The sequence below is a fragment of the Ciconia boyciana genome, chromosome 6 (assembly GCF_034638445.1).
Source record: "Ciconia boyciana chromosome 6, ASM3463844v1, whole genome shotgun sequence".
Classification (NCBI taxonomy): Eukaryota; Metazoa; Chordata; class Aves; order Ciconiiformes; family Ciconiidae; genus Ciconia; species Ciconia boyciana.
In genome coordinates, this window is record NC_132939.1 from 47959576 (window position 1) to 47983711 (window position 24136).

General features: G+C 41.3%; 1 protein-coding gene and 1 long non-coding RNA gene across 14 annotated transcripts in view; one reads left to right on the top strand and one right to left on the bottom strand.

The window, feature by feature from the left end:
- Nucleotides 1-24136, top strand: part of NRXN3 (neurexin 3) — a 984600-nt gene that overhangs the window by 562356 nt on the left and 398108 nt on the right. The window lies entirely within an intron of this gene.
- Nucleotides 2758-24136, bottom strand: part of LOC140652862 (uncharacterized) — a 38913-nt gene continuing 17534 nt past the window's right edge. For 2 of the 5 annotated variants that reach the window (XR_012042965.1, XR_012042964.1), the window contains exons 3-6: nt 10762-11707; nt 9583-9684; nt 4496-5692; nt 2758-4375 (exon numbers count right to left, since the gene is read on the bottom strand). This is a non-coding gene — a long non-coding RNA (uncharacterized lncRNA). The remainder of the gene's footprint in view (nt 4376-4495; nt 5693-9582; nt 9685-10761; nt 11708-24136) is intronic. The other 3 variants (XR_012042968.1, XR_012042966.1, XR_012042967.1) reach the window with 3 other exon arrangements.

Consider the following 24136-nt stretch of genomic DNA (forward strand, 5'->3'; position numbering starts at 1 on the left):
AGATGATGGGCAGAGATTATCAACGGGCAGGGACAGCGCAGATTGAGGTGACAGTTCCAACAAAGGCGATCTGCTGTGGCCACAGCATGCTAACCTTGCTGAAACTGAGACAATAATGAACACTCATTCTGTGGTAGCTTGCCACTAGGTATCTCAAAAAAATCCTTACATGAAAAAGAGGAATGTAAGAAAAGAAGAAAGTAGCCTTTCACTTCAAATGCTTGGAGACTCTAATGATGAAGGCAGTATCTATGTTGAACAGAAGAGGATTGATGTGCTTGACATTAACAGCTCTGAGCACTCAGTCAGTAGCCAGAGCAGTGCAGTGTGTTTGCTAAGCCCATACATGTCCAGTACAACTGCTGGTATATGTTTATGAGAGGATACAGAAGTATAATGTACTTTTCTAGATGTCTAGATGAAGCCCCATCTATTCATGGGAAGCAGCTCTGATACTGAAGTTGTCTTTGCCATTCTTCAGTATTAATCATCTTAATACAACACATTGAGTGCAAATTCTGCGATAATGCTACATCTTCAATTGATTCTCATGCCACAGTAGAAGTTAGTAGCATTACTTTTATTTCTAATATAATTATATATTGTTATATACTACATTATTATATGCTATTATATGTGATTACATAATAACATATTGTTATATATTTTAATATAATTTAAATGTCGGAAAATGCTTAGGAAGAGCCATTCGGTAGTCACTGAAGATGTCAGGGAGGAATAGGCTTCCTTCAGCAGCAGACACCAGGACTGCATTGTCAGGCTATAGGTTTTTCTTGGTTGCAATTGTAGAATGGAAACACTCGGAGATAAAAATATACATGTCTTTGTCAGTAAGAGGGAAGGGGGTTTGTTTAATTTGGAAGTACTAACTGCTCTAAACTTGCTTCTGTTTGGATTTACAAAGGCTCTTTCTAATCAAGTGAGATACAATTTAAAAAAAAAAAAAAATTGCAAGATGTTATCACGAGATGCCAGTGCGACCCAATAAACAAGCTCTCATTTCAAGAGCACTTGCAATTCTTGCTCTTTTACCAGATGCTCTTAAAGCTTTCTTGCAAGGCTCTCTCTTTTCTGTGAAGAATATCAATCTACATCAACAACTATATAGGAGAAAAGTCATCCAGAAATTAATATCCTCAGAAATACCTTATTATGAACGTTTCCAGGATCATAGCCCAGTCCTACACTCCTTATTCCTAAGAAGGACTTGGCATTTGTTTGGGTTTTTTGGTTGTGGTGGAGGTTTTTTTGGTTTGGTTTGGTTTTTGTTTGTTTTGGGGGGTTTTTTTTTGATTGTTTGTTTGTTTTTTATGCAAGCTCTAGGGATTAATAGTAATTATAACACCCTGGCTCCTGTGCAGCACTTCTTGTCTGAAGAACTCAAAGCACCTCAAAGTATTTTGGTCCCTTTTATAAACTATGAATAGGAGGTAGAGAAGACATGTAAATGACTTGCTGAAGATGAACTGGCAAAGATGTGGCAGATCCAGGAATAAAAATCAGAAGTCTTTCTGTGTTCCTCTTTCCTTTCTGACCTCTTGGTCATAGTGTGGCTATTGTGTACAACATGTTTTGTACTCATGTATCTTTTTCCGTAGTCTGTTTTCTCTGTGTTTCTATTGCTGTTATTTTAATATCTGTAAGGTTTATAACCAATCTGAAAGACAAGAGGTAAGACTGAACATTATTTCTGTGTTATTTGAACATAGTGTCCTCTCACCTCAGTATCTTCACCTCTACCCATCTGTCTCTATTGATGTAAAACTGCTTTGAAAGTTGACTTCTGCTTACTATGAAGTGAGTATAATTCTCCCTCCAGTCCTGGTGGGGGAATTTTGAAGCTATTAGGAAAGTACGCACAGCCTCCCCCCTGCAAGGTGCACATTTGGGGTTCAGCTTGAGTCTCCAGAAATTGTCCTTTGTTATGGTTTTTTTGTTGTGACTGACCCTACTAATTGCCTAAAGGACAAACTCTACTGCATGACTTTTCTTTGGTGTTTTTGGTCAGACGCATAGGGAAGTCATTTAGTTCCTCCTCTGTCTTCAGAAGGCAGTAAGACACTACCACCAATACTGAGGTGCTGGACTTAGAATCCATCGAGTAAAGGGGTATGTGCCATGTGTTTATCACTCTACTTGTGTGTCAATGAGCAGAGAGCATAGATGAAGCTGGGGAGCACCAAACCAAAAGAACAGCACTTGGAAGTTAGACCTTGTTTTGTTTGGAGATAGAATCTTCTGTGCTTTTTTCTGCCCCTTCAGGACTGTCTTGGGGGTAGGGCCTCTTGGTCATGCTGGTATAAGGCTGCTGGAGCTGCCCTTGGCGTGCACTGGTGGCAGGAACGAAGCCCTTCTGGTGGCTCCCTGGTTCTGGGTCTGTGCAGCTGGAAGGCAAAATCAGTGATACAAAGTATCCTTCACTTACCCTTTTGGAGAGACATTGCCTCTTGCCTTCATTGCGAACAGTTAGTCCCACTCATCTCCTCCATTAGTGCTGTTCTCCTTAAGCTTTAGGGGATTGACTCCCCTGTTCAGTTTGTACCTTAGCAGTGGCTCCTGCTACCATCCCTATCTTTAGTCGCCTATGAAAGTGTGGTGTGATGTGATTTATTTTTATATTGGTACACAGAACACTAGTTTCTTGAAGAGAAAAGAAAGTTCTTCAGATGCCACATAGGAGGAAGCTACTCAGGGATTTCGCTATAGGAGAGTTCAGTAGACTTTATAATCAGGTTTTTATTACTATTATTTTTACTGTAAAATCACATTGTGTTTTTTCCATAAGACAAGTCAGGCCTCAAATGCAAATAAGCTAAACAATTATTGCAAATAAGCTAAATAAGCAATAAGCAAAATAAGCTAAAACAATCAAAAATCTTTTTCTGTGAACAGTTTCTGATACAAGTTTAAAATTGTTCCTTTTACCTCTTTTTCCATTTTTTCTCATTCCACATTACATGTCACTTGCTATAATATTCACATAAGGAAAACACAGAAGGGACTCAGTGCAACTAGCTCTATATTTATCTATCTGAATAATAACAAAACTCAGAGGTGTTTGTCTAGTCCTATATTTAATAATGAAATGCTACAAAATGTTTTTGCATTTTCTGTCTTCCAAATACCTCAAAGCACTTGATCATAGCCATTACAAAACAAACTCAAGTCCAAGGAAAGGTTTTGTGAGATGTCCACAGCTGACATGCCGCAGAAAATAGAACTGAGGACAGGATCTATGCCCTGAACCCTCAGGCCGCTCTGCCATCCTCATTGCAACAACCGTCGGATGTGTTCCCTCTTCTCCCCTGTCCCTGCTGCTCCAAGGTCACGAGTCAGGGAATTAAGCTGTAGGAGCAGGCTGCTCTGCTTGTGAGGCCCCCTGTGCTGAAGCCTTGTTCAGCAATTAGTGCTGCCTCAGCAAGCAAGCTGAGAAAGTGAAACAAAGCGAAGCCCTTCCAAATTGCAGTCATTATCTCTGCAGACTTTCTTCCCAATCCTGTGAGCACCACGTAGCAATAGGATACTGAGAGATGCAGACAGAAGTAGATTCATTCATCCTATGGTTGCTGCAGGGTTGCTCAGGAGTATCTATCTTGAAAGGCCAACCTGCAGCATCCAGGTGTCAGAATATTGTCTTAGCCCTGCAGAGTACAAGGCAAATACTACAGTGTGGTGGCACGTTGCTCTCATACTGGAGATTAAAGTTAACAGAATGTGGAAGTATCTTCAAAGCAGTGATCACTACTATGAAAATTTGTTAATAAACTGGCTTTTTATTTTAAGTTGGTTGATTTGATAGTAAGGTGTGGAAAAGATCTACTGGAATGTCTTTAGTTTTTACTTATAGAGGTGGGTGGACTACATCTAAGCTATATAAAAAAGTAACTAAAAAAAGCAAGCCTATTGTCATTTGGCTTAAAATCACTGTACAGAGATCTACAAGAGAGGCCCAAAAATGTTTGAGAGTATACAAACTGAAAAGGTTGAAAACCATTGTAATTAGATCACCAGTCTCCTGAAGAATGTATCGTTGCTTCCTTCCAGTTGTAAAAGTCCCAGGTAAACAAAGTACCTGCTGATGTGACTGAGAATTGCGTGTGTGGTCATGGCGCTGTAGTAACCATCTGTCATAGCTCCACAGGCATGCTGTGCCTCTGACCTTTTTACAGATCTTTTGGGATTTTAAATCTTCGTACTCAGCAATTGGACTTGACTAGTGTTCAAGGGAGAGCTGTGCAGCTCCACTGGTCTCTGAAGAACTATTTGGCTTCACAGCCCCTGTTTGTTACTGGTGTTCTTCCAGCAAGGCTAAAGACATGTAAGACCCCCATCAGAGATGGACTCCTTTTTGGTTCTGCTTAACAACAAATGGTAGACAGAACAGCCTTGTCAAAGCATGACAGATTACTAGCAATTTCAAAGGCAGCATTGGAAATTTTCTACCTAAGAAGAAAAAAGCAAAGCATGCACGTACCTATTTTGCTGTGTTTAGTTGTCCTTCTTTTTCCAAACATGGAGCATTGCAACTATTTATTGCAGGGGGGAGCCCAAGTCCTCAACTTGCTTCTTCACTGCAATATGCAGTTCAGGTGTTATTACACATGCAGACTTCTCTGGCTGCAGTTTGTTAAAAGTTAATAGTCACATGATGTTTCTCCATTCTGTCTTCCAGTTAACTTTATTTCTGCAGAGTGGCAGACTTTCATCAATCAAGTCTAATTTACTATGGGTAAATCACTAATACCTAATTTGACTATCCTGTTTCAGAGGAAAAAAAAAAAAAGGCTTCTTCAGTCACAGGAGGTTGCTGTTCAGAATTCATTGGTAAACTGAGGCATGCATATTCTTCAACGAGATACTGACAGCACTTCCTGCTTCTTGCAAGAAGAGCAAAAATTACTTTTTAGAGGTTGTGTGATATGACCAGTGTGACAAGTTGAATTTTACAAGCTTCCTGTTTCAGAAGCTTCACTGAGATTTTCCAAGTCTTCTGGGTCTCCAAAATGCTGTAGGACTGGTTGTTAAAGCAAAGGTATTTCAGACTCTTCTGGGCTTGCATGAGAGATCAAGGCAGTTGGTTTCCTTGTGATAGCTCAGAATTTGTTCTGCAGTTATTAAAGACTGGGGAAACTAAATAAATCACAAGCACACTCCTGTTGGAAAAGCTTTATGTGTACTTTAATTGTTGGTTTTATTATTATTTCATGGCTTTCCAGGTGTTCTAAAATCTGGTAAATATTTCAGAGCATTTGAAGCTTTTCCAAATTGATCTTCCTATCTGTGATCACAGACTGGGATCGGGAGGAGTGTAACAATGCAGCTTATAGTGCAGTACGATTGAAATGAGTGGCAGTAGCAGAAAGGGAATTGGTTACATCTTGCTCAAAACATTTGGCAGTTGTCACATTTAGATACAGGAACAGATGAGCCATTGATTTGATTGAGCAGGGAAGTTTTTGTTTCATTGTTCCTCTGTAAAAATTTTCATTCAGATTATGGAATGTGATAGGCCCAGTAATTAAAGAGCTGTTTTGTTTTGTTTTTTTTAAGACAAATTTTGATTGTATTTGTATATTAGTCTTTTGGTAAGCGGTGTTTAACAAGAGGATGTAAAAGTCTGGCTTCTCTGTACATCTCTTGATCCAGTTCAGGTAGCATCTCTTGCAGCCTCCTTTCAAAAGGACAATTGCAAGAAGCATAAAAAATTAAATTAATTAAATTGTGATTATAATTCAGCAGAGGGATTCTAGTCTTACATTTTTGGAGCAGGGAGGTATTCCTCAAGCTTTCTTAACTAAATATCACATTGCCAATCATTACAGCTGTGTGCTGTGCAGTTTGCTGTTTTCATGACATTATAGGGTATAAGAAGCCCACCACAAGTCGAGAGTAGGGAAATGAACTGTAAAGTTTTTGTGAATTACCTCCTTTGTATAGAAATGTACTTCAGACCATGTGTGATGGACCTGGACTATTTAATATGCCATGGTTAGACCTAGCTAGAGCTCTGCATAGAGAATACATCATTTAGCATAAGCATGGGGTTCCTCTGGGTGTCGGAAAGCCCTGCCCATTCTAATGACACTGTTTCCATAGCAGCTAATGCACTTCAGAAAAGAGGGAGACAGGAATCAAAGTCATGACTAACATGGCCGTCCTGAGCTCGTGATGGTATAAACTGTGGCACCCACATTGTCACGTATCTTTCAGTGTGTGGTATGTCTAGGCAAGTCACTGAATAGTACACTAAGGTAATTAAACTCTCCTTTTTCCTAAGAGACTGTTCTGATTAGTCATTGCTAACAGCCTTATCTTCACTGAACTCAAGAGAAAGAGCTGGGTTTGCCAAACTAAGTCCCTGCACTCAGAGTCAATACTGGCTTAAAACTTAGACTGGCTTAAGTCTGGGTCCTGGAGTTCTAATGATCTCTTGTTGGAAGTAGTCTGGATTTGCGGTCATGGGATTTAACGTAATAACCAGCTTCTGTGTTGACCTATTGCATTAGCTACGTTGTGTGTACTCTAAATTTGGTGGCAGACATCCTAGTGGAGCACAATATGGAGTCTGTAGCATTTTGCTTCTGGCAGTATGCATCAATATAGGGGAATGTATCTGAAGGAGTAGGTTACCATTGCTCATCTTTGTGGGATACAAGCTTCCCCTTTGATGCTACAGAGGACTTCCTGTAACCTTTCATTTTAGCTCTTACTACTTGAATTTTACATGAATCTGTCTGAATCTTCAGTTCTCATCTATTTGACTGAGACTCAGTTCAGTAAAGGATGTAGATGTATCTGTTTGCTGATACGTATTCAAATTTGGATTTCCAGTCTGAGGTTCAGTGTGGGGGGATGTGGTATCTCTCCTTTTTCTAAAATAGACATCTAAAAGACACAAGATGAATTCAGCCTTGGAAATGCCCCCATTGATTCTGAAGGAAATCTGGCTGACTCTCTCAGATGTAGATGCCTACGTGAGGATAGATGAGTCCTGGCCAGCATGATTGTGATGCTAACTGTGCTGCCTCAGGTACCAAAAATCAGAGAGTTTGAATCTTGGCCAGTGTGCAATGGTTACCTCAATGTGCTGGTGACTTGTTAGTTCTTGGCAAGTCTTGCTAGAAGCCATGTATTGCAATCAGTAAAGGATAGGTAAGAGTGACAGAGTGGCTTATGAGGCTTTCTCTTAAATGAGTGCTATCAGTTTGTGATTGTTTCTTTCCAGGTATTCCTATATTCTTGCATATACAAGGGCTGGCACTAGTCCCATTTAATTATTTAGGAAAAGGGGTTTCCAGTGAGTCCTCTCTGACTTTTTTCCACAGTCCTGTGGGGATGTCTTTTCTATCTAACAGTCTACAGATTTTCTTTTAAGTGCTTTATAAAGCACACCTTCTGGGAGAGGGTGCTGGCCTGATACCTGGAAGATCTGTTTATACTTTCAGTTCAGCCTTTGCTTGCTGTTTGATGCTGGCCTCCTCGTTTCACATTCTCTTTGCTTTAATTCCATCTTTTGTTGAATGGAAAAACTACTTCTTCCCCTTCCTGGTGAAAGATGCTCTCTAATTATTATCATCATCACCCTTGGACCAGTCTGAGGAGGACAGACAGTCTCCCAATATGTTTTGTACTCCCGCACCAGCTGTTGTGCTGACGTGTTACAGATGAGATTTTGAAAGAGAGGGGAGTGTCTAAGATTGTAACTTCAAGTCTTAGATTTTGTTTGCATTTTCTCTTTTCAGTAACTCATGGACAACCATTGCTCAGTTCTTGCTTCATCCATCCTGAAACAACCCAATTACACCAGTTGAACAGATACTAGAGATAAAACAGACTGCAGAATTTCCCCAGGGCTTAAAAGCAGGTGGAAGAGCCATTTCTCACCCACCAGTGCCAGAAGCAGGAAGCTAGAAGTGAATCAAAGGACTCCTGAGATGCAGCAGAGGAACAAAGCAGTCAGTAGTGAACACTGACATGAGCGACTCAAGCCTGGAGGCCCAAATTTATATTCCCTTGTCTTCCTGGGAGATTACGTGGCCACAGTGACCAGGACAGCTCTTTTCAATAAGATTAAAGATGGAAAAGGTCTAGAAAGTCTCAGCTAGTTCATTCCTCCTGCAGCACAGGTTGTCCCCCTGCAGGATAATCCCAGTGGCTTTTATGTCTCTAGTTTCACCTCAGGCAGTGAGGTTTCCAGCATATTGACTCTTTAGGTTAGAGCAATATTCCCTCTCTAAACAAGAAAAGCAGTTTCTTGTTGGATCTTTTAGTACGTTCCCTCAGGCTGAACAGTGACCAGTCACGTTATTTTTCCTACGTTCAGGAGAGGCTACCCCACTCCTCCTGTTCTGCTACTTAAAGAGAAGTAGATATCATTGTACTATCATGAATTCCCTGAAGCAATCAGCACTTTTACACTAAGGGACTCTATGTTGGTTTTTTTAAAACAAAGCTGTATTCAACTGAGGAAGAGCCTCAGGAAGGCTTTTGACTTATGTCAGAGGTGAAATTGGCCCACTGAATGAAAAGTAGTACATTGCTGCTTCCTATATTTGTCTGAGCTGACGCTTCACTGAATAATGTGACTCATTATTTACGTGGTATATTAGAAATAGATCATTGACTGGTACCTGTGCTTAAGTCACAAGAGAAGAGATTAACATGCATTGCATCTTGAAATAATCTTTCTTCACCTCCAGACTGTGTCAGCTCTCTTATTTATGTGAAAACAGGGAGCTACGCTGAAAGTTGTCAATTTATGTTACATACTGTAACAGAGAAGGCTGCTGCAGGCCTGCCTCACACCACACACACACATACACAACTTTCTGATGAGGGAGCTGCCTGCTCCAAAAGCAAAGGAGCTGAAGTAAACTCACTGGCAGCTGAACATGCCATCTCTCCAGGGCGATGTGCTTGTGTTAGTGAATTTGCTGTTATAGACCACAGAGATTCTCTGTACCAAATTTCCCTAAAGATTGGAAAGAGTCTATGCTTGGAAAGCAAGCTTCAAAGCATCTCTAGTGAGCATGGAAGATGTGGTAGTAAAAGAAAAAAGCCAAGGATGGTATAAGGGGGAAGGGAGCGGGGAAAAGAGTGAGGCAAGAGAGAAAATACATAGAGAACTGTATTTGGGAGTAGGGGGGAAATTCTCACGAGGGTACAGTCTGACTTTATGGTCAGACACATTTCCCAGGGCTGCACGAATCAGTACCCCAGTGGGCAGCAGCATGTCTGAGCTTGCTTATAATTTGCCAGCAATCTGTCTTGCCCTTCCAGCTTCTTGTTTTCTCCTCTCCCTTTCATTTTCCCTGCTGGTCTTTAGCATGTTCTTTGGAGCTAATGCTGCAACAGGGCCTCTAATATGACTGAAGAGCTACTGCAACCAAACTCACTGAGAAATTATTTTTAATGAGCAAAAGCGTTGCACTGAAGCAGTGAATTCCTTCTCTAACACAACAAAAAAGATCCTTACAGTGGAAATCCTGCAGTGAAAACTCTTCAGATGAATAGCTTGTTAGAGGATAAAGCAGTTAGGTGAATAAAAGCCTGATTACGTACCTGGAGGTAGAATGTAATAAGAATCAGAACAAGTAAATTAATAATTTGGCTGCCGCTTCTGACTGTGGGCTGTGTCTGAGCAGTCTTATCCAATACGTGCTTCTGAAAAAGCAGAAGTATTACAAGAGGCAGAATATTCAGAAGAGGATTTTGATCTGCATTTGACTGCCTGCTCATTTGTCTCTGAGCTGGGACTGTAAAGTGAGAAGGAGGCATTTCAAGCTGTTGTCTACACCAGGTGGTCAGTTTGGACAGGACATGTGACATCTCCAGTTGCATTGAGACTCCCTGATGGTAATGTGACAGAATGACATGACATCTTTGCACAGCCTGGCAGCGCGATGGCACTGCATTAGATAGATGTGGTAGGGGAGTGGAGTGCTTTCACCCTTATAGGGAACATCATGTTCGCTTTGGTCAGATGGGGCTAGTCAAAAATACGCACCACACCGCCGAGTTCCCAGAGCTTCCTCCTGGCTCCAGCTTTGAGGAGCTGCTGCCTCCCCTGAGCTGCCTGCTCTAATCGCAATCCCCAGGCAGCGTTTATTTAGCTTGGAGTAAGTGGTTAGTGTTAACCTCACACAGACTTAAGTGCTGCTTGCGCACTGCTTCCCATTTATTTATTCCTTTTTCTCATTACAGTCTAGCCCCATTTCCCTTGGGCTTTTGTGCTGCATTTCTTTTTATTTTTTTTTTTTATTTTCTGGCTCTCAAAGTCTTTCCCTCCAAGCCAGCAGTCACATAGAGAAATCCAGGCATAAGAGTGAAAAGCTCACATACACAATAAGCCGTCATTTTGTTTGGGATATGCCCACTGGGTCATTATAGACCATTCCAGATCAGTGCTGCCAAGGAAAAGGAAAATCCTGGAATCTATTCCCAAACTGGAAAGTACGCTCTCTCCATTTGGCAGCACAGGGCTATCCTTCATCTAAATACATCCAAAAAGCCCAGTGCCAACTGAGACTACCTCCCTTGTGCTCGTGACCATGCAGCTTCCCATCGTCATCCTGGGTAATTCTCATCACTAACCTGCTAGAGCCCTAAAACAGGGATGGCACTGCCACCTCTTCTAAGTGACTGCTAAGCTGCTATATGCAGCCTGGACTGTTAGCAAAACTTCTCTGTCCAAAATAGCTCTGTTTCTGGCTCTGTTTCTGATCCAGTTGAATTTCTCACCTTTTCTTGTTGAATATAGCTGGACTTTGCATTTACAGTGTAGCTTCTGTTTGGCTGCAGGAAGAATCTCATCTCTGTGCTAAAGACAAAGTAGTAATTTTCCTCAGTGCCTGGCACACGCAGCAGTCATCTTTTATGTTTTCCCCAATGGTAATTGCTACCTTCTCTCTCTTCCGTTTTTTCAGACAAACAGTATTAGGAGATGAGCTCTGAGCAAGCCTCTAAATGAAACATGTCATTGCTTTCACCTGTAGTTTTGCACAAAGCCTCTGAAGTTTTAGCTGTTGTGAATCTGTTCATCTACTTGTCACAGATCTCCCTACTGTGTTAGTTATCAGATAGTGTGACTCTGCCTGCCTACCTTTTTTTTTCTCCTTTGTAACTAAAGATAGCATAGCATTCACTTTATTAAGATAATTTAATGTAAATCTATGACGACAGTGCTTTTACTTGAAGACTTTCTGTCTGATGGTCTTAAATCACATTTATGCATGTTAATGAATTGACTCTAATAGCTCCCATTGGAGGAACACAAGAAACAAGAGATTTTCCTAAGGTTATACAGGGAGTCAGTGTCAGAGTCCCTTCTAGCCGAACCCTATTTGTTGGCTTTGAGTTAAACTTTTATCAGGGAGTTCACTTGTGTTATAACAAATTATACTCAGCATGTTAAGAACCTAACATCTGAATCAAATGTCTAGAATTTTATGTTTTAGTAAGCAAAGAGCATAGAAGAGGACAGAAATAATGATGTCTTTTTTTCATAGAATTTTTTGGGTGAGTGTGACTGCCATCTCATCTGGATAGGAAGAACTTTACAGTTTGTGTGTCTGATGTGCTGTCTCTCTTCAATTATAAAATAGAGATGCACGTGAAGTGTTATATCACCATCAAAGTATGCAAGTGTCAGCAAGTGCAAATATGCATCTTTCTTCACCTTTCTGTTCTGTAAAAAAGTAAAAAAAAAAAAATATTATTATCCAGTCACACGTACTCATTTTACTTTCTTTTTCCCTCAAATTTAATCTGGGCCAAAATTTGCACTTTTATTGCAATTAAAATGATTTTGTTTGGTTTTTAAAGGGGAAAAAAAGCCTGCTTCCTTTGTGCCAAGACTGCTGTAGATAGCCAGGAAATAACATGTGCAAATGTGGCTCATTGTGGTGTTATCAAAAGTAAGTGCTGAGGTTTGATGGGGTAGTGGTTTATATTTTCTCCTTCATCCCACTTTGGGCTATTGTTTAAGTAGAGCTAATGTAGCCAAAGCTCTGCTTTCCGAACTATGAGTGTAAATCTGGGGTATACCACTTAAAAAAAACTCTAGCATTCAAGAGTAATTACCCCAAATATTGCTGTAGTGTGGTGGTTGTAAAGCAGCAGTGGAAGTCTTTATTATAAAGTAAACTGCTTCTCTGGGATTGTTGCAGATTTGTAACATAACAGTTGAATAATTTGTCCCATTTCATGTTACTCTTCCATCTGCTGGGACGTTTCAGCACAGCAGCATCCAGGCACACTATGATACTTTTGTATTTTCAAGTAGGGTACTGATTCACATACATATATTCCCTCTACATAGAAACTAATCCGTGGAGACTCCCCTTGAGGCTATTACTCAGACTGAGCACCCAAAAGCCTGGCCTGGCACCCATTACGGAGGGGGGTGGAAGCAGAGCAGAGCAGCTGCAGTTGGGCTCCCTTGGAAACAACTGGATTTGGCCAGCACACGTACATAACCTCAGCCTTGCATCCTCTAACGGCAGGCGTCTTTGAGAGCTGAAGTAATGACAATAATTTTTCCTAGGGGCTTAAGCAGGTCATTAATTTCTTCCTGCAATGAGCAATATGCAGTCTGAATTGACAGACCCCATCCTAGCTTATTCTAATAAGAACTGCTTCTGAGAGGAGAGGTTGCAGTGGAGCAGCCAGGTGTTCTGTGGGACTGCTAGCGAACAATTAAAAATATTTGCAAGGGCAAATACTGTTACTTCTTTCTTGGAGCTTGGGGAAAGGGGCTGTTGAGACAAGGAATGCTGCTCAGCCCAGCAGCATTCCCCTCAGCTTCACTTTCTGTCTTGCAAGCTTTGAGAAGTTTATGGAAGAGTCTCTGCGCAGTATCTAACAGGGAATTAGGCAGGGATGCTTACAGAGAAAGGAGCAGGAGATGGGCTTTCATAATTGAAATGGAAAGATGAGGAAATGTATACGTAACAGAAGAGTGGTGGAAAGGGAGCCCTGAGAATAGGCTTAGGAGCCAGGGGCTCAAATTTGATTTCTCACATCTTGTTCTGTTGGATAAGTCACATCACCCGTCTGCCTGATTTTTCTTATCTGTATAATGGGGGACATATTATAGATCTCTGTTTAAGGGGAGGTCTGAGAATTAATGGATGCTGATAGAGTGCCTGGAAGATGAAAAACGTTGAGTATTACCACAGCAAATAGTAACCCCTTTGACTCATTTGTGATCTTATTACCACCAAATGTCTCTCTGGCTTCCTGTCATTTCAACTAAGCCTCCTTCTGATCCTATTAAACACCAGGAGGAAGATCCTCAGCTAGCGTGAGTTGTCACAGCTCCATTGACTTCAATTATTTCTCTTGCACAACATATTTCATCCAAAGCACTTCAAGGATTTGAGAGATATTGGCCAATTAAACACCACAACCTCTACAGCAGGTAGAGAGTCATACCACGGTTAGAGAAACTTAGAAAAGAAAGGTTAATCAACTTACCCAAGGTCAGGAAGAAAGCATAACAGAGATAAGAAAATGGACCAAGAGTCGTGCTCCTAATTCTGGAGGTCGCCTTGGCCAGGTTTTGCTCTGTGTATCGGGGTGGATCTGAAGCCACTATTCCAAGCTCTGCCTTTTTCAGGTTCTTGCTGGTATGAGACAGCAGGACTCACTTCCTTTTCATGGTCTCATAGACTTTTAGTTTTTATCATTCTCATTTTATTCGAGGTATCGTAGGAAGAGAATTATGGAGGCTACGCATATAAAAGCTGATTCCTCAGCTGGTATAAATTAGAAGGACTTCCCAAAGGCAATGGGAATATGATGACTTATACCTGAGGATCTCGTCCCTAGGGCTTATTTCTGACAGAGTATGGCTATAAGATGCCTAGGGATTTTCAGCCACCAGTCACTTACTTATGCACAGGCTTTCTGAAGCTGCGGGAAGCTAAACTGCCTACTGGTGGTGATTGCTTTTCCAATATATTGCAAGCCAGGACTTTATCATCATATGTGCAAATGATTCTCAGTAAGCTAGTTTGTGCCCCCATGCTTGCTGAAAGTCCAAAATGGCTGCATCAAATGGCAATACTTAGAATAGCCCCAAGTGGAAATACTTCAAATACCCACAGTAACTGCTGTTTCTGAGATGGGATTTTTTTTTTTCAATGTAGGGAGTGTTTGTGCAACTTCAGCATTTTATTCTGCAAATTTAGACCCTCTTTCAGGGAAGCTAGTGAATGCTGTGATAGTGGAGTTTAATTTATAAATAGCCAGCAGACGAGCATGAGGAGAGGCAATGAATAACTCACAGATGGAAGAGTTAGAGATCAGTTGTGACATGATGGCAGAGCAGCAGTGCAGAGCTGAGGAGCAGTGCTCGGCCAGGTCAGCACTCAAAGACAATCCAGAAGTGCAGTGCTTAATTATAAATACAGTTTTTTAAGTCCAAAATCAACTTGTTTTTTTAAAACAAATCAAAAAACAACCCTCACCCTGTGAAATTTGCAGCTTTGATGCAGTGCTTATAGTGCCCAGCCAGGAAATAACAGTATGTTATTGGGTTTGGTTTTTATTTTTTTTTAAAGCCACAAACAAGTTGAGGAAAGCCTACCAGAGCTATGAGAAACTAAATGTATTTATAAGCTTGAGATCTTCATTTCCTGAAGCAGCTTTAAATCCTGATAGTATACTGTCTTTGTACACTGAGTTAAGACCAGATTATATCAAAACACCAGCTATTTATTATTTAGGTAAAGAATAACTGAATCTAAAATGTGCTGTGTTTTCATACTTGGGGGAAAACCAATCCTATCTCTGTAAAGCTCATGAAGATATTTACATTGAAGTAAAATATATAAATGTGTTTGTACACTCATTTAAGTAAATGCAGGTCAGTTCTGGGAGAAGCCAGGTCTAAGAATTTGCCAGGAGCACTGGAGGAAGGGCTGAGATGTGTGGAGAGGGAAGCGAGGGGAGGATAGGGCCGCTCAGAAACTCAGATTTTGATTACCTTTGTAATTCCCTTTCTGCCCCTCCACACATGTACTTCAGAACTAAGAACTAGTACTTTCTAAAAAACCCTGCTGTCTAAAGTCCTGGAATTTTTTTTTTCTTGATTCCTATGCTAAGGCTAGACATTACCTTGGGCTAGACTTTCCTGACCTTTTCACCAAACATATCTTGATATGAAAACATTTGGTCAGGACTCTTCACCTATGAAAGGAGATGGAGCTATGAAAAGGAGAAGGCTCCAACCTTCAACTTCCACCTTGAAAAACTGCTTTTTTACTTCTCCTGTGTAGAAAACATACTCCCTAGCAAGAGGAAAGGGAGATGCACACACTTTAGGTCAGTAGCCACATATGAGCTATGTGTTTGGTCTTCATGAGAACCTGTATCAGGCATATGCTCCCTCTTGGAAATTTCTATCATATGTGCTCTCCCATACCATCTTAGTTTAGATTTTTTTCCACTGCCATAGGAACCAGAGGTCTTGACTGGGAAGAGAAGGGGAACTGCTGCTCTGCCAGGAACCCAACATAAGAGAAATCAGGAAGTTGTCCTATATGCTTGATATATCCAAACACTGACTTGGAAAAATGTTGCCTGACTGTTTGGAGGTGCTGTCTCCTCAAGAAGATAATGGTGTGCCATGGAATGAGCAAAGTCGCTGTCCTCCAGAGAGTGGGCACAGGGTGGCTTCAGGTGTTCCCCATTTACCCCCAGTGAATGTATTAAAGTGTCAGCATCCCTCTTAAGGGGTATAGAGCTAAGAGCAAATACACATTGTAAAGTGCCAGAATACTTTTTTGTTAGGTGTAAAACCAGTTTCTGTTCACAAATGTAAGCAGTCTTTACCATTCACAGTTAACAGGACCCTAGGGACTTCCTGTTCATTGGAAGAATAAAAAAGCAAGAGAAAACCTTTATGTACAAGCTAATACTTTTTGCTAGAGCCTGCACAATTTAGGCACAGACCTGCTACAGAACACTGAAAAGCCAACTTTACTTTTACATGGCATTTTAGAAGTGTAAAAGCACTCCTTTTGCAACAGTATTTTAAAGACTTAGAACTGACCTGGTCAACCTGAGTCCATGGGAATATAGTAAATGGGTATGTGCTGTGTGAGCATACTGGGTCCTATATCACAAGCCTGGTGGAGTTCTGAGAACACAAAAATAAGGCTTGCATTTTGGATTAATTAAAGCCAGTGCAACATCACTTTCTCAGCCTCCCCTTGTATAGCCAATGCCTCAGACTTAAGTCCCATATCCTTTCCGGGGAATTGCCATCTGGGCCCTGACAATCTTCCCATCCTCAAGACTATGAGAGTGAAAAACTTGCTAGTGCTGCAGTCCTGGGCTTGTACAGAGGCATCTCCCTCAGGGGGATCCAGGATTGCTTCCAGAAAATACCACTCCTCCCCTCCTACTTTTTGGGAAACGGAGAGGCATCAAGGCTTGGATGGCTTGCACTGGACTGCTGCCAGTTGATGGGGGCTGCTGCATTCACATTACTGGCCTCCACTACCTCTTTGTAAAAAAGGTAAGGATACAGTCCTAAAAGAAGAATTTCTGTATGATCATAGGCTATAGTTGAGGTTTTTTTCTGGCAAGGTCCTGCTAGAAGGGCTATAGCTAAGGAAGGAACCTTTTCCTTCTCTTAAAAGTGTTATTTTTGTCCTTGATGGTGCTGTAGTGTTGTTGAGTATCTACCTACACTTCAGGACGTCTGTCCAGGTCCTTGCATAGAGAGCTTATACTGATTCCTGCTGTGGCTGGCTTCTCCAAAAGCGTCGTCTCTCGCGTATCCCTCTGCCCAGCAAAGGGTATTTAGGACTCCTGCTGGTCATGGGTTGTTCCCTGGTGGACAGGAGTATCCTATGCATCTTGCTCCTGTTTCAAATGCTGTTATCAACGTGTCATACCTTGACTACATGTCAAAGCTTTTGAAAATACACACTGTACTTAGGAGCAAGAGGATGTGATGTGAGGATATGGTAGGTGTGGGTCATTGTGTGTGACCTGGTGGGGTATACAGGAGAGGCAGGTGTTCTCTCCAAGGGTTATTCTCAGAGGAAATACCTGGATCTCTCTGTTCAGGTAATATTTTTGGCCAGGGAGACAGAATGCTATAGGAGCTGTGTGCCGCCTGGCTCGTTGAGTGTCACTTCTGACATTTAGCTAATATACAAATATGGTTCTCACTCTCATTTTTTCCAGCTCTAAAGAAATGTTAAAATGTATAAAAGCCATCATGTTATCATCAGTTTTGATGATAGCATTAAACAGTGTATTAAACCATTCCCTTCAGTGTACAATTCATACCTCTTAGCCTGGAGGTGCATTTCTTATTAAAATGTCTCAGATCCACATATTGTGAAATAATATCCACTGAAATGCCCCCTTTTTATTTATGTATTTAAAAGAAGTTGGTAAGGGATTTAGGGAAACAAATGAATTTACTTCCTGGTAATAATGTAACATCATAAAAGGTACAGTGCTTATTATGAGAGTTCTCTTCTAAGAGATTTTTAGGCATTTCATTCAAATTGGCTTTGAAATGAACACTGTTCCAGATGGACTAAAAACTATCTGAATGTCCCCAGGGACAGTATGTTGAGTTGGAGATAAGGGGACAGTAGAGTTGGAGGGTGCTTTAGAAAAGATTGGGCTACAAGATTTCCTTTTGCTTCCAATCAAACCAGTCAAGATTTACAGAACTAGTGGTGTTGATTACCTAGATTTTAATGATTTGAAACTGAATTTTAAAACTGATTGCAGAGGGTGCTGATCGCTATTTTCCTGAAACTCAAGTTTCTGTAAGGGTTCTCAGTTCAACACCCAAATATTGAGGTACCTAACACCAAACTACGCTAAAACATCAGTCTGGCTGAACAGCTGCAGTGTTAATGTGGAAAGGGGTTAAGTAATAGTCATCAGTTCTGTTGTCAAACAGGGAGGAACTGCAAGCCCCAGAGAAAAAAAAGACAATATGACAAATGGTCTGTGTTGGTGGATTTGCTAGAAGAGTTACATGCAGAGCTTATATAAACAAGCTTGTATCTTGTGCTGGTGTGGAGCACAGATAGCCACTTAGCTGTATTGGTGAAAAGCACCTTTTTTCTTGGTATAATTGTATCTGTAACTGAGAGTTTTTCCTCAGAAGAGCTGGGTCCTTTACAGAGGTAGGCAAGAGCTGAATAATTCACCCAGCCAGAGCCATGCAGGGATAACTTCTTGTTTGGGCACTTCCATGCCCAGGTTCCAGAAGTGCCCAAAGAGCTGCCTGCTTGGGGCATAATCATGGATTTGCAGAAGTTGTTCCCTGGGTATATTTGCCATGCATGATCTGGCCCTTACCAGGCACGTGTGCAGTATGGCAAATGGCTTAATGCTTTTTTTTTTCCCCATTCTATTTCCTTCTTTTATAAATCACTCCTTTGTAATTTAAAAGTTTAACAAAATATGACTTTTTGGCCTGTAAAGGTCTAGGCTTCTAGGAGGTAGGTGACAGCCTCCCCATGCCGTTATCTGTGCTCTCCTTTGCTTGCTGTTCTTCTTTGGCACTGAAAATGTAATTAAAGTCACTGGGGCCCCAGTGGACTTCAACTTGTTGATTACAATTGGATAAACTAGACAAATTCTGGTGGGAATAGAAGGCATTTACGATGACTGCCTGGCATTTTTCTCTGCCCTTTTTTATGTACTTGTCACTGTATTTTCCCACATCAATCTCATAAAACATTCTTTTGCTCATGCTTGAAATATTGATATTATCCTACAGCAAAGATAAAAGCATATCACAGAGCAATATGGCTTGGTGATAGAATTATCTGCAATACACAGAAATCTCTACTGATGTTTAGGGCTGGCATGGTATTAAACACATTACTTTTGCTGACAGGCATTTTCATTTCCTTGCATCATGCAGGTAGGGGAATTTGAAGGAAATCTAGTTTTCAGTTCTAGATTTGTTCAATAAAAAATGTAAACCAGAAATGCTGGTGGATATGGTAGCATCTCTTTAAATCAAAAAGAACTCACTGGATGTTTAAGTAAGTTTCAGAGAACGCTATGTGTTTTTATGTGTATATGTATGTGTTTGTATGTCTGTATTTATAATTATATCTATCTATATGTAAATATTTATATAAGCCCCACAACTGTTCCATATTTAACAAATCTGAAAGGACCGGGGACAATCCAAAATCAAGCAGTTAAAAATTAATGTCAGTGAACCTTGTGCTCCTTTGGTATGCGCGTTATGATGCAATCTTTGGTAACATCTTTACTCATTATTTCCCCCCTGTGACTTGCTCCCCATGCCGTGCACAGAAAAAAAAGAGCTTCTGGCATAAACTGGGGATCTGCTCTCAAAATGACTGCCTTGTACATAGGATGCCTGCTTCAATTTTACTGAAGTGGGATGTGTAGCAAATGAGGTGGGAGATTCTTATAAGGGAGCGAGAGCATTGATGCCCCTCTTGAGCAAAGCATTGGTTAAGGGGCATCTCGTTCTATCCCTCTTTCTTCCCCAGGGTCACGGTATGATGCTGGGTAAGTTACTAAAATCAATTTTTTCTCAGGCCATCCCTGAATTATGTGTTCCATGTGTTCTGGTCCCCAATTTGAGATCGTATAGCTTGGATGGAAACAATATTGAGCCCTGAAAACAGCAATCAAGTCAGCACTAAATGTGCTTCAAATGTGTAAGGTGCCATAAGGTGCTAAGCGCTCTGTGTAATCAGAATTTGCAATCTGAAATTGCACATTCAATACTAGTGGGCATTTTGACTTAATTCCCCTGTTCCTGAGCTCTACATTTGTAAAATGAGCCTATCACTTCAGAAAGGTGTTGTCCAAAGTAATTAGTTTTGCAAAACAGTCCAGTGCTCTGCTGAGTGGCACCACAGAAAAGCCCATGTGGAAATAAATTACTCTCCAGAGCAGGATTAGTATAGCGTGCAGGAGAAGGGGCCAAAACAGAGCAATGAAGATAGTATCAAGTAATGGCACCTTCAACAGGCATTATTCTTCCTGTGTGCTGAATGAAGAAAAGGTCATGTCAAAAAGAGTAGCGTGTGATCGTGTAATTAGAGGCTGTATCCAAGCGTATACACATGAAAACCAGGGACTGCTTTTATGCTGTATATGTGCAGGAACTTATGCCTAGAAATCAACAATATTAAAAATAATAGTGGTTGCTGTTGGTAGGATGGGAGAGAATCCAATCAAATGGCTGGGGCCTGGGGCAGAGATTGCTCCACCCTGGTAGTCTGTTCTGTCCCTCGCTGCCTCAGCTCTGCTCTCCGTAAATTGGAGGTAATTAATACTTGGTTTCTATGTACTCTGTGGCACTAAATTCCTTTGGAATAGTTTGGTACCATACATTGTACAAATATAAATGATTCCTATGTAGTACACAATTTATTTGTGGAGTTGCGGGTTTTGGAACAGTATTTTCTTATGTTTTCAGGGTTACGCATTCATTGTAGAATAAAACTGAGTGTTTTGCTGCTGTACTGAATAGACCCAGAGCTGATCAGAGCATGCTGGGGTTTTCATACGCTGCTTGGTTTAGGGAGATCAGGTCATCTGCAGCCTAAAAGGTAGTAGCTCTGGAGCAGGAGACTCAGGTCTCTTCTTGCTACCACTACATAGTTGGATATTCTGCATGAATCTGGCATAAATTATTAACCAGCAAAGCCTAATTTTTCTGTAACTGATAAGGGATTTACAAAACTTTTGAAAACTTAGCTGAATATAACCAAGTATTTGTTTATGCCACTATTTGTGACTGCAACAAAATTTGTTAATAGGCCAAATTAGCGAGCATACAGAAAATGAGATGTTAGTGGTACTACATAATCTTGTCAGGCTGTTTCCCCAGGAAAAGCAGAGGTTTACCTGAATGTCTGGCACAACTGACACAAAAAAATTGTGCTGATCCTTAACCTTCACTAGCAGTGTGCCTTCTCATTGCTAGCAGGCCACAAATTGTATTTAGTATGGGACTTACTGTAAACGGATACCCCTTGCTTGAGAACATGGTGGAGGTGAACTGTATGTGGGCTGCTGGGATCATGCTGGGCAGGGGTTCTAATAGCTGCTTTTGCAAGGGGACTGTTGAGGTTCAACTACATAGTTTTTGTAATTTAGTCTTTCCTGCTGGATATGACCTCAACTTTTCTCTCAGGTCTAAGCCTTGACAGTTAGAAAAAAACCCAACACTTCACTCTTATCAGAAGGTCAAGCATATTTGATCTGGTTAATTCCTAGAAGGTGAGAAAATACGTATAATTTTACAGAGTTCCTTGTAGAGCAGAAGTACCAAAAGAAAGGACTATTGTCACCATCTCCAGCTAGACTGGAACCTGCTGTCTTTTGAGATCTGTGGGAGAAATGGGTATTTTTCTCAAGAAGCACTGAACCAGTATAAAAGCTTTCATCCTATCCAAAAAGAACAAGCCAGGTTATCTCCTGCCATCCCCTTGAATGTGCCAGCCATGAACCTAATATATGAATATGTAGACTCTACGTATAAACACACCTTACAAGCAAAGGTTGATCCTGTGCACTGGAGTTACATTACCTTTTACGCTACTGCTTGTTCTAGGTAGTGTTCAGGTCAGTGCTATTGAGCATGTTTCTTTGTGTGGCAATTTATATTGTGTGCAGGGTTCCAGGGGACAGCGTGGGGGATCATATGGCTGTAGGTTGCGCAAAGCCTCTGTGTACATCCATCATTTTCAAGGCAGCAGGAAAGCTCATTCTTTTTGCCAGGCTTTAGCTGCGGGAGCTTGGATGTGCCTCCCCCTCGGAGCTCCTGTTGGCCTGCTGCGCAGGGAATATTCAGCATTCAGTGCCTCCATTCTGCAGCCACCTGGCAGAGCACCAAGCTTGCAACAGGGCATGAGAGAAAGCATAACCCTGTTTAAAACTACTCAGGCTCATCATCAGACTGTGGTATTGCAGAAGAGGAGAGGTAACATGGCTGCATAGTTCACCCTTATGCAAATAAGGTACCAGCCAGCAATAGTGAAAAGGGAAACTGAGAAATGCTGCAAGCAGCAAGGTAAAGAGATGGGGTTATGCGTGTGCTACTCTTGCTCATTGTCCCATTGTAGCCCATGAAACAGGGAGACAGGAAGGAAAAAGGAAAAGGGAAAGAGGCAGGTGGTCACAGGAGAGGGGAGACAGAGGAAATAAGTCAGATTCTCGGCAGGCGATTAGTTTTAGGAAAGCTGAGGCAGTGCAAGGGAGAGCACTGTTGCCTACCCATGTTCTACCTAGATGAGAAGGCTAGTAACTAACAGTGGGGCCACAAAACAACTCTACTTTAGCTTTTCATTTTCTCACTCCAAAGGCAAATAAATGGATATTTAAATGATCACAGCAGTTAAACACTGCTCCAGTGAAGTAGCATTCTGTTACATCTGCCTAGCAAACACCTAGATGTGCCTCTGCAGAGCAGATATTTTGAAATGTTCACTGATCAAGAATTCTGGTTGGTGTTTAAATGTGAGATGTCTTTTTATTGCTAGTGCATAATTTAATTTTGAGGACACTGGTGTCTGATGTGTATCTTAAAATCTGAGCTCCTGCAGGCACATGGTGTGTCATTGTATCTGCTCATTTAATTTTTCTGAAAAGAAATTTTCTAGCTATTACAGATGAAAGCATGAAAACACACCCCCAGTTTCCCTCTCCCCTTCGCCAAATCCAAAAGGAAAAGGCAAATAAAACAAATGCTACTATTTAAAAAAAATAAATTAAAAAAATCACTCTCTTTGCACTAGAGGGGCCAGCTCCCAGATTTGGACTTTAGAGGCTGGTAGTTTTACTAGTCCGAGCTTCTGGATTACAGCCTGGAAGGGAAAGGCCCACATTTCTGCTTGGGAATGGGCAAACTGTGGCAGATGGTGAAAAAGGAAAATTACCTTTGTGAGACTTCATTTTTCCAGTGTAGAAGGTCTCTCTTGAGTTGGGTGTTGGAAAGGGTCCAAGAATGGAGTAGGTTGCAGTGGAATCATGCACAGGTGTTGCTTACAGAGGGTTCCTTTACAGTGAACCCAAGGTTTCTCTTTTGCGATGCCAGCTCTCCTAAATTTGGTGGCTGACTCTGCTCTTACAGGTTAAGTTGCAGCGTTCTTGTAGATTATATGTGTTGCCAGTGTTCTTGTAGATTATATGATAACTTGAAGAATAAGTTTTATCTGATTAAATGCCATCCCATTTTGGGACCACACAGCTCACTTGACAGTGGTGCAGGATACTGTAATGCATTAACACAGTTCTGCTTCTGCTTTTGCATAGTAACACCATTTTGCAGCATGTTTTGTTGAACAGACCGTAGGATGTGATAATTTCTTTGACCTCCATACTTGGCTGCAGAACAAAATGGGATGCTTCTCCTGACATCGTTCTGGTAAGATCAGAAATGCAATCTATAGTCCAGAGCTCCTTTTTTTTTTTTTTTTTTTTTTAACTGAGAACACTGAGGAATGAGCCAGACCGAGGAGATAGGAGTGACCTTTGGGGATGATGAAAGGACCATGGTTGGTTGTACTAAAAGGGAAGGAGCTGATTCATTTGAGGCCACTAAGCACAGTCAGACTCTCCAGTTCTCCCTGGAGAGTCCAAATTCTCCAGTCTGTACACTAGCCAGTGCTGTGTGCCCTCATCTGGTATCACACAGCTCCCATAACAATTTACCACACCACCCACCTTTCTCAGCATGGCATATCTACAAGAGTCATATCTATATGAGCCCCACTGTGGAAGCTTGAGCTGTTCCCACTCACCCCTTTTTAAATGAAGTTGTCCTAGCTGCATTGTCTGCAGCAGGGCTGGTGTTTTGCAAAAGCCTCAGCACTGCCTTTTCTGTGGTGGTGCTGCAGTCTCTGGGGTCACAGCTCTTGAGGATTAGTCACTGTCTTCAAGCTCACACTAATAGAAAAGACCCAAAGCAATGAATATGCTTCAAATGCATTAAAAAAAAAATGAGGGAGTCTGCCTGTTCTGTCACAGAAAGGCCCCTTAGGTCTGCTCGTGCCCTAGCTGGAGGAGTTTTCAGCCTTCTCTTCACCTATGTGTTTACCCTTCCTCCTGGCTTCCCTGGGCAAAGCTGTAC